At 41.3% G+C, this 7,022-nt stretch overlaps 1 long non-coding RNA gene and 1 pseudogene across 1 annotated transcript in view; both read right to left on the bottom strand.

Annotated features, from left to right (window-relative positions):
• LOC109382698 (uncharacterized) overlaps positions 1–7,022 on the bottom strand; it is a 187,259-nt gene that overhangs the window by 18,697 nt on the left and 161,540 nt on the right. The window lies entirely within an intron of this gene.
• On the bottom strand, positions 448–3,447 carry LOC109382697 (DNA damage-induced apoptosis suppressor protein pseudogene; annotated as a pseudogene).

Below are 7,022 nucleotides of genomic sequence, written 5' to 3'. Positions count from 1 at the left end.
GGCAACTCACGGCAGCCCAGCTCCAGGTTGAGCTATTGTTCAGCATCTTAGCTGTAGAGGGCAGTGTCACTGGCCCTCATATGTGGGATCCAAACTGGGGCCCTCTGGCATCCCAAGCCAGCTCTTAACCACTGCGCCACTCGGCCGGCCTGCAAATGCTTTATTTCTGAATGTACATGTGTTTTTAATAAATATTTTCAACAAGGAAAATTAACAATATTATTAAAGTACAGTCAACAATATAGACTAAAGTGTCAAATTATCTGAATCAGAGTATTCTGGATAAAAACACTGAGAAAAACAATGGCTTTACAAACATTTAAAAAATAGTGCTTCTTTTCTATTTGTGCCTCTTGAAGTGTTCAAAATGCCTCCCATGCCAGTGGAGGCAAAAGTTTCCACACAGGCTTACCTGTAAAAGTTCAGCCATTGGGATCAGGTGACATTTTATGAAAACAGTTCAGAAGACCAAGTGCTTTTAGTCTCGGGCACTGAAGGTGGCCAATTTTCTGAAAATGGAAAGCAACATTTGACTTCTGAACAAGAATCAAATCCCAAAGCTGACTCTTTGGAAATCCAGCCTGAACTTGTACTATGATAGTTAGGAGTTTCCTGTTTTGTAACTACTGCTGAAAGCATATTCTTTAAATTTAACTCCTTCTTACCTAAATGTTTATCCATTCTTTGTTTGACATATTTCGGTTTCTTTTTCGGTAGCTCCTTTTGAGCAGGAGTACAGGCAGCAGGGCATTTCCTTAGACCCATGGTTTGCAATCCAAGCATATCCGAAAGAAATATTTTTTTTGTAGTAGGAGGGACCCATTCATCAATGTCATATTCAAGGCACTCAGCAACAGGACAGTTTTTGAAAACCTCTGGTTGTGCAATACCAGATATAATAGGACTTCTTCTGGTTTTTTGGCTGGGTATTTTTAGATTTTTTGAATAGCTGAGGGTGGCTTGCTATGCCTCATTTTCAGATGAAATCTTTGGTTTTTTCATAGTTAACATGAAGATCTAAGTAAAAGGCAGGTAGTTTCTTGAAAGCTCCTTTCATCCCATGAATTCTGGTTTGGTGGAATCCTGCAACTGGAGTTGAATGTGAACATGGAACAATGTTCCAAAATCTTGGCTATCTTCAAAATCATTTTCTAAATCTGATTGAAAATGAGGTGGAGAAGAGTATGTTTTTGGATACATAGAGGCAGACATGTTTTGCAAGGATAATTTTTGTGAAGACTGGCTGGAGCTTTCAGAAAGTGATCTCAGTGAAAAATAAGATTCTGGAAGATGATTTTTCACCAAAGACTTTCCTTATTGTAAGAAAATATCCTATGATTTTTGTGGTAATTTCTGTTGCAACGTCCGTTTCTTTAGCAGTGGCATCAAAGAGGTCAGCAGAAGCATTGTAGCTAACTTCATGACCAGGAGAATAGTTCTGTGTGAAATTATCGGTATGTCTATAAGGTATTTCTTTTAATGCATTTGCACTTTCATTTAGACTACTGCAAAGAGCTTCTAAGGGATATATAAGTTTCCTGCAAATTGTAAGACTGTCACCTTGGTTCTCTGGTCACCTTTTATTGTTTATATTCTAAGTTGCAAACATCAGAAACATCATTATACATCCAAGAACACAGGGTTATCAGCTTATCACTCATTTCTGAAAGCGATTTTCCTCCACATCCATTAAAATCTTTGATACTGAGACAAGAATGGTCACTCTCTGAAGTATTGTGCTTAAGTAATGTTTCAGCCCGATGTGGTAGAATTCTGGTAGACTTCCCATGAGTAGCTGTTGTTCCTAAACCTTTTGAAGATGGCAATAGAGCTGACAGATAAGCGCTTGGCAGAAAATATTCAGAAATATCCCTATGACTACTTATAGAGATAGCCTCTGCTGTGTTACCTGGTTGTGACTCCTTCTGAACACGAGGAGTTGGATTTGCTTCATAGTTGGAAAGGAAGTCATCTTTGCCAGAGTTTGCTTTGACTGTTTCTTGTGATGACCTTAAAGCTATCAGTGGTGTATGCAAGGCTCTGGTGGTTCTCTGGAGAATCATAGATAACCCACTGTAGTCTGTATATAATTTATCGATGTCATTAACCAGATGACATTTCCTACTACTGACATCTGTCTGTAATCTCACTTTTAATAGCTGCCAGAAACTTGTTCAAGCTTTCAGAGAATGGCAGGCAGATCATCCCACATCTCGGGGTCACGATCCTGGAAACCACCAGCTACCTCTTCAAGTCTGAGTGATGAAGGTGGACAATATGTAGGTCTCTCCTCAAGGCTCGGAGGGGTATTGACCTCATGATGCTGGTGACGTGTTAGCTCACACTGGGAATACCTGTTTTTATTTTCCACTGCACTGCGGATGGATTTTGTATTACTTGGCTCAAGGGCCTTTTGCATTTTCAAAGGGAATAAATTAGAGCCATTAACTCCAATTTCATGATGATTGCTGTGAACTACACTTGGCTGATTAGCTTGCAAGCCAAGCTCTTGACCCAACTCTGGTGCTGTACTCTTTATATCCATATATGAAACGAGGCTCCATGGACCCTGAATGACTTCATGGCAGCTGCTGGAAGCAGTCACCTCTGCAAAGGAGATGAACTTTCTGTTCTGATGAAGAGTAGCAATGGCCCTGCTTTGTTCGGAAGCTGAAAAATTATCATCATTGGTTAGTTGTGAAACAATGGACGTGAGTTCCAGTGATGGCTGCCAGAATCTTAAAAAATTATCTCTGCTGTGGGACTCAAAAAACAAGAACGGCTGTCAGGGCAGCGTATGCTGCTGAGATCACTACTCAAGTGCTCTAAAGCAAGTAAGTGGCTATTAGGTGTCTGGGAGCCACCATGAAGATTCCTGAAGTCAGAAAGCTGCAAGAGCTGATGGAAATAGTCAATGGCAGTGAAGCCTGCAGCACGCAGGTCTGGTAGAACATTCTGGCAAGCTACCAGCACTTTAACTTCTCTCCTGCAGCCTAGGCACTGCTGTAAGAAGTTGCTGGAATCTGAACCTTGTCCAGGTTGGTTTTCAAAATGCGTCACTCCAAAAATGAAGCTCTGTCCAACAAAGCAAGTTTCAACCGCTTTAGTTAGTAGGTTCTGAGTTGTATCACTGCCCGGTGTTTCTGGAATTTCATTAGGACCCTGAATGTATCTGTGCAAATCAGTAGCTGTAAGACCAAAAAATGCATCTAAGCAGCTTCCAAATACAGTAATGCCAAATAATTTGTTTGATTCTGCAACTTTTATGGAAAGTTTATATCTGTAACTGACATTTTCCACTTGACCAATAGAGCCACATTTTGGACAATTAGACCTTTTGGAGACCAGGGTTACCTGAGAGTAGCACTTCTGACATGAAGGATATATAAAACTCGAATTCTGGAGAGCAACAACTGAGGCAAGAAGAAGTTTTCTTCTTTCATTCATATGTTCACACTGAGACCTATTTAATATGTTTTTCTGGAACCAGAGTAAGCTCTTGGACCATCTTTTTCTATCTCCAGTGCCAAGCTCAAAAATTGTCAATCTGAACTTGAGCTATTAATTTTCTTCCCAATTGTCAGCTTTCCTCTTTTTAAGCCAGTTCTGAGATCCAACTGTATTTGGTTGTCTCATAGACATCTCAAGGTTTAATAGGTAAAAAACCTGAATTCTTAGTTTCCTCTCAAACCTCTTTACTTGCAATTTTCTCCATTTCAGTAAATGGCACTACTTTCCAACCAGTAACTTAGGCCAGATTGCTAGGAGTCATCCTCCATTCCTGTTTCCCTCAAGTCCCACATTATACCCATCAGGAAATGCTTGAGTCCATTTATATATCTCAAAACCATCATTCACAACGCCCCACCCCCAATATTCTGCCACCACCATAATCTCCTGCTTATGTTGCTGCATTAGCTTCCTAACTTCCTTTCTAAGTGATGTGGTCCCTGCCCATCTCTCCAGAGTCATCTCATACAGCTATTCTTTCTGAATATATTCCAGCAACGTTGGATGCCAAGTTCTTTCCTGCCTCAGGGCCTCTGCACAACTCAGTCACTCTGGAATGCTCTTCCTTTCCTCTGTTGCATGGCTGGATCATACTCATCTCTTAGGCCTCAATTTAAAAACCAACTTCTCAGAGAGGCCTTTCCAGACCAACCTCAGATTGTCACTATGTTTTGATAAGAACTACTCAGTGGTACCCAAAGCATATCACAGCATTGCCATCACCTGGTGGCAGCTATCCAGGAAGAGACAGTGGCCTAATGTCTCCTCTAGAGTTGCAGTTTGCAAAGTTGAATTGTTAATTGACTTGTTCACATGCTGTCTCTTCTGCAAAAGTACTCTGATTATCCCAAGTAGAAGTGAATCCTTCTCATGTAATACTGTGTGTTTTGATATTGATATTGCTATAATGGTGTATTTCTTCAAAGCCACCCCCTGGGGCCCTTGCATAGAATTTAACCACAAGAGATCCAGGAAGTTTCGTCTGAGCTCCAGCTCTGATCACCCACAACAAAGGAGGGGTTAAGGAGGGGGAGAGAAGTTTCTTTCTTGATGCCACAGCACACCAAGTCCTGGGGAATCTGCAGCTTTTCTGAACTGGAGGCTAGGTATCACAAGGCTGGAATGTGTCACTGTCATGACACACGAAGGAGCAATGAGGAAAGGTCATCGCAGAATGTCATCCGCATTTAGAAAATGCTCCTTATTTGTACAAAGGGCTTAGTGGGTCCCACTCAAAGGAGGTTGGAGGGGTCCTATGTTTTGAAGTTCAAGTCTTCTTATTCTCTACTGATCTCACATCTCAATAAATAGACTTAATGGACAGAGAGAGTCTTGAGTGATATTCCAAGTAGTGACGCTTGGGACTTCCCTACCTACTAGCAGAAAAGCCTGCCCCACAATGAAAATAGACACTGGGTCTTGTGTTTAAATACAAAAAAAGCACTAAGAAGTCTCCTGGAGACTTTGACAGATTGACAGATCTGTGACAGTCTTAAGGAGGACCCTCACCCCCACCCCCCGTTCCTGCAGCGAAGTCCTTGACATTCAAGTAAGGAAAGGCTGTATCACCTACCCCCCCTTAAACACCCTGAACACACTGGCATGGAGACCCTGGTCATCTTCAGAAGCTGGGCTTAGCAGTTAGTCTGCCTGGCTTCAAACTCTGCCTCTGCCATTTGCCATTCTGTCCAGTGACTTAGGTTTTTATATGTCTCAGTTTCCTCATCTATAAACTGGGAATTGTGATAGTACCTACCACATAAGGGTTCCTGATAGAACTCAAAATAAGTACCAAAAATGTATCTGTCTGTAAATTTCCATGTAGCTTTGGCTTCTAGGTAAAGATGAGTTAACAAAATTGCAGCAAATTTTGTGGTTAGCCTGGCTGTTTCCACACTCCCAAGCATCATGAAATGGCCAGAGTCATTCCCCTCCCCCAAACCTCATTTTAAGGTGTGTAAAAACAGTGAATGATAGATTACAACAAGCCTCACAGACTTGAGGTAAGGATCCAATACAAAAACTAGCAAAATTCTCAAAAATGGCTGCAAATTAGCAAAGATGATTAAACACTTTCAAAGACACAAATGGGGGTTCTTTCTGTTTCTTGAGCATGCTGACGTATTCTCAGGACCTTATCCTCCCCGCCTCCCATGCTGTGTGTCTGGAGCTCTCTTCTGCCAGCACTTCACATGGTTAACTCCATCTTCTTTAGAGGCATTTCCCCTGAGACACACACACACACACACACACACACACACACACACACACACAAGCTAGTCCCTCATCCTGCATAACTTTATGAAGCCCACTGATTATATATGGTATTTATTTATTTGTGGTTTACTTGTTCCCCACCCTCATCCCAATGGAATATAAATTCCTCGCAGGGAGGGATTTATTTTTTGGTTTGTTTGTTTTTTTAAAGAACTTTAATTTTTTTTTTTGGATTTTTAAGTTTTTATTTTTCAATTACAGTTGACATTCAATATTATTTTATATTATATTCAGGTGTAGAGAGCAGTGGTTAGATATTTCTATAATTTATGAAGTGATTCCCCTGAAAAGTCTAGTACCCATCTGACACGATACATAGTTTTTACAATATTGTTGACTAGATTCCCTATGTTGTACTTTATATCACCCTGACTATTTTGTAAGTACCAATACTTTTTTTTTTTAATTGGGGAATCAGGGAAGGGGAACAGACAAGTTGCTGTCCATTTGTTCTTCAGTCTAGTTGTGGAGGCCATTGCTTCACTGGCCCATGTTGGTATTATTATTGCGCTCTTCCGGGGTGAGGCAGTCGCTTGCTGTCCATTGGCTGGCCACTCACGGCAGCTCACAAAAGCTCATGCCAGCTGCCGGCCAGCCCCACTGCAGCCTACACCGTCGCCGGTGACTCATGGCAGCCCAGCTCCAGGTCGAGCTGTTGTTCACCATCTTAGCTGTAGAGGGCGCAGCATCACTGACCCTAATGTGGGATCCTAACCAGCGCCCTGCTGCTCAGAGCTGGTGTCCCAAGCCAACTCTTAACCAACGTGCCAATGTGCACTCGGCTGGCCCCAATTTGTGCTTCTTAATCCCCTCACCTTTCTCACCTTGACTCCCAGTTCCCCTCCCATCTAGTACTCATCAGCTTGTTCTCTGTATCTATGAGTCTATTTCTGTTTTGTTTGTACAGTTATTTTGTTCTTTAGATTCCACATATAAGCAAGATCACATGGTATGTGTTTTTCTCATTCTGACTTATTTCACTTAGCATAATACCCTCTTGGCCCATCCATGTTGTCACAAATGGTAAGATCTCATACTTCTTATGGCCTAGTAGTATTTCATTGTATATATGTACCACATCTTCTTTATCAAAACATCTATTGATGGACACTTATGTTGTTTCCATATCTTGGCTATTGTAAATAATGCTGCAGTGAACATACATATATCTTTTCAAATTAATATTTTAGATATCTTTGGATAAATTAGGGCAGGGATTTGTTAACCCCTACTTC

Source organism: Hipposideros armiger, unplaced genomic scaffold (genome assembly GCF_001890085.2).
Source record: "Hipposideros armiger isolate ML-2016 unplaced genomic scaffold, ASM189008v1 scaffold_68, whole genome shotgun sequence".
NCBI classification, from domain to species: Eukaryota; Metazoa; Chordata; class Mammalia; order Chiroptera; family Hipposideridae; genus Hipposideros; species Hipposideros armiger.
Note: the sequence above shows the minus strand (reverse complement) of the source record. Positions and strands in the feature narration are given on the sequence as shown.